Source organism: Trematomus bernacchii, unplaced genomic scaffold, assembly GCF_902827165.1.
Source record: "Trematomus bernacchii unplaced genomic scaffold, fTreBer1.1, whole genome shotgun sequence".
NCBI classification, from domain to species: domain Eukaryota; kingdom Metazoa; phylum Chordata; class Actinopteri; order Perciformes; family Nototheniidae; genus Trematomus; species Trematomus bernacchii.
In genome coordinates, this window is record NW_022987656.1 from 3,766,134 (window position 1) to 3,769,796 (window position 3,663).

Genomic DNA, 3,663 nt, shown 5'->3' on the forward strand with positions numbered 1-3,663 from the left:
ACCATTCAATAATTAACTGTGCAACACAAACATTGGCATGTGCAAAGTTTCAACCTGTAACACGGCCTACTCTCTCAGTAACAGGTCATTTTTTAGATTGAGTAGGCAGGGTTTCAGTGGTTTACCATCATCAAGGCCCATCAGCACTTTCTGTATGAAAGTGAAAGTGTTGATGAGTTTCTTGGGGTAGTCCAAATGTAACACGTACATCAAGCCAAACAACAATGCAAAGGAATCCGCCATCCTGGGGATATTGCTGATGACGAAATCACCTTCCACCAGAATAGCAGTACTTGCCAGACTGAGATCAACTTGACTTGGAGTGCCCTCGGTGACCATGCTGACAATAGCAACCGGTGTGTTGGTGATGTCTGGCCGGTCCACCTCCTCTGCCTGGAAATGCATAGAGTCCAACTGTAAGGTTGACTTGAAGTAACTAAACAATCTCATTCACATATTCCTCAACAGGTAAGTATATAGAAAGGTATTTCAAAAATGTGTTTAGGTGAACCTTTCTTTTATATATCTGAAAATATTTTTGATTGCTCCCGTCTGTTTGTTTTTTTTAACTGGAAGGGTAAAATAGCTAAACAGTTTCTTACAAGCACACATTCTGACCTCACTAGCAGTACTTTGAGTGCACTAAATATTTACGCTCCAAGACTTGAAGAACTGTGGGTCCTCCTCACGCAGGTATAATGGGAGGGCTCGAAGGGCTGCATTGCGTTTCATGTGGACATCCTGTAATTCCTGGAAAGACAAGCATAATTAAAAAGCAACGGCTTCTTAAATTAATATATACATATTTATTTTTGATTGTTGTCAAATTCAATTAATAATTTGGAATATTTTTTTTTTCCCTATTTGTTATTGTTATATTTGTGATACTCTTGTGTAAAAGTAAATAAGCATTGATACTATGGTGTGTTCCAATCAAGTAATTTAGCCTCGGCTGTCATTGGAAAAACTTGATTTGGACCAAACTTCTATTAAACTCACCTGGAGATCACAAATCCTTAGGATTTCACGCAGGGCCTCAGATACCTTGCCAGTGCGTGCCACCTTCTGCCTGTACAAGGCAATCAGTCGCAGGGTGTGTCTGTCTAGTTCAGAAAATAACTGGTTCCGTAGGTTGACGTTTGTGATTCGGTGAAACTCGGCACAAACCTACTGTTACGAACTCAGACACTTAGGATGTAGGACCCAATTGCACGACCCGGGAGACAGAGGTAAAGTATTAGTAAGATACTTTATTTTCCAAAATACAGCAATGAACAACAAAAAAGGTAACTATCAAATCTCTAACCGAGATGACAAAAATAGAGGAACAAAATGAAAGCGCTCACGTAGTGAGGAATCAAACTTTACAAGAGTACAAAGAGCATAGACCTGACCATAGCAAGAGACAATACGAACTGACAAAGAACACTTGGGAGACAGGGGAATATAAGCACAGGGTAACTAGACACAGGTGGGACCAATCAGGGGCGGGGCTGACATTGATGAGCACAGGAGACACAGGTGAAAATAATCAGGAAGCCTGGAATGAGAGAAAGCAAACGTAAATAACATGCATCTCTCTAGCATTTCTGTCGGTGCACAACACCTACAGGAACACACAAATGTATAAAGATCATTAAAGGTCCCATGTCATGGCCATTTCTACTGATCATAATTCCATTGTTGAGGTATACTAAAATAGATTTATACTGTGCAATTTTCCAAACTCACATTGGTTTCTCATACAGCATCTCTGTAAAGTATGTGTATTCACCGGTATTCACTCTCTGTCCTAAACGGCTTGTTGGAGCTCGCCCCCCCCCCCCCTCCCTCCCTGCGAGCCCAGTGTGCTCTGATTGGTCAAGCGACGTGCAGCTGCTGTGAGCCTCACGAGCAGTGAGGAGCTGCTGTGAGGAGCAGACAGGGCTTCCGTGTCGGCGAAACAAATACAGCAAGAACAAGCGAAACTCATCCTGAGCACACACAAACACTCACAGCCGATGTAAAAACAATAAGTGTGGCTTGATAATGAGTAAGAAAAAGGTTTATAACGCTGTGAGCATGGGTCTGCGGAGAGCATTTCTCCGCGATCCCAACTTAGCAGTCCGAAAAACGTTTACCCATTTAAACAGTCGTGGTAGATACCTTGTTTGTTTTAAACATCATAAATACACAAACAACAATGAATACTTACAGGTTGTGTACCCGAATCTCCCGCTGGTCCAAACAAAGTAGGAACAGCATCGTTCTTCAGTGCCCTACGCTGTACATATCCGGCATGAATCGCTGAAAGGTTTGGGAAGCTTTGTTTCGTGAAAGGCTGGCAGAGGGTGCGGCCATAGCTCTGGGCGTGGCTACTGGGTATCCCTACGTAGCGATACCCAGGAAGTAAATGAGAAATCTCCAACGAGGCGTTTTGGGGAGGTCTTTTCTGTGTTAGAGTTTTACTCGCTACAGGGTGTACTTTGAGGGTTTTTGACTCTGCAGACCGTTTACATGCAGAAAAACCTTCATAACACACAAGGGGACGGGTAATAACCGGAAAAGCATGACATGGGACCTTTAATGGATATGCAACTGTAAAATTATTAGTGATGCAACCTGTTTTGTTGTTTCCGTAAAAATATATTGCAACATGATCATATTCAAAGTATTAATTTAATTTGTATTATTATTTATATTATAAAAATAAATATTGTTTTATAATATATTAACATTGAACAACAACACTGTTCCATTGTGTGCAAAGTAGGCAGTTTTTGCAAGCAAAATTGGGAAACGGTGTGCAGACTATGAGAAAGATGTGACAAGGGGCAGAAAAAAGAAAGATTAAAATGTCTGTGAGAGCGTCTGTGTTTTACCTGTGATTCCATCCGGAGGGCCGGCCATTTCTCTAAAAAGTCCCCGACCAAGGGATTTTCCTGAACGATCTCCTGGCGACAAAGGGCAAAAGTCGTCTGCATGAGCTTTTCTATCAAGATGAGGTTCTTCTCACTTTTCTCAACTTCCTGCAATGATAAATGATTGAAATGTAAAATATGCAAGAGTCATAGACACATGGCAAAGGGCTAACTCTTGCTTCAAACGATAGTGCCTAAATAACTGAGCCCGGGTGTCTGACGAGACAGCACACAATTTGCACTTCCACGCCATTGAACCATTTCAACCATGCAACTTCAACAAAGCATGATGATCGGATCTGTAGAAAGGCCAGTTCTGTTCAAGTTACCTTGAATCTTGAGTCTATGCACCAGCTTCACCCTACGACAAAAATAAATGTGCAGAGTTTTAATACAAATGTGCAGTTTTCATTAGCTTACTGTCACTAGCAAACATGCCTGTGTGTAAGCCTCAACGTAATTGTGGAAAACAGCTCTAGCTAGCTACTAGCTTAATTCAGGAATAACATCACATTTACCAGATAATAGCAGATAACATTAAGCACCAGTAACACACTTATAAACAGTAGGGCTGCCGTTGACTGATAGGAGTTACTAGCTAAAGTGAACATGCTGCTGCTCTGACGTTAACGTCCTTACACTCCATTGAACCATTTCAACCATGCAACTTCAACAAAGCATGATGATCGGATTACTGTAGAAAGGCCAGTTCTGTTCAATGTTCTGAATACCTAATTAAATAAATAAAGCTACTGGAAAAAAG

At 41.3% G+C, this 3,663-nt stretch overlaps 1 long non-coding RNA gene across 1 annotated transcript; it reads right to left on the bottom strand.

The window, feature by feature from the left end:
• Positions 1-331: 331 nt before the first annotated feature.
• On the bottom strand, positions 332-1,028 carry LOC117486673. Its single transcript, XR_004556304.1, has 3 exons — positions 1,000-1,028; positions 655-750; positions 332-393 (listed from the first exon to the last, which is right to left on the bottom strand). It is a non-coding gene; the product is annotated as an uncharacterized LOC117486673 (long non-coding RNA).
• Positions 1,029-3,663: the final 2,635 nt, after the last annotated feature.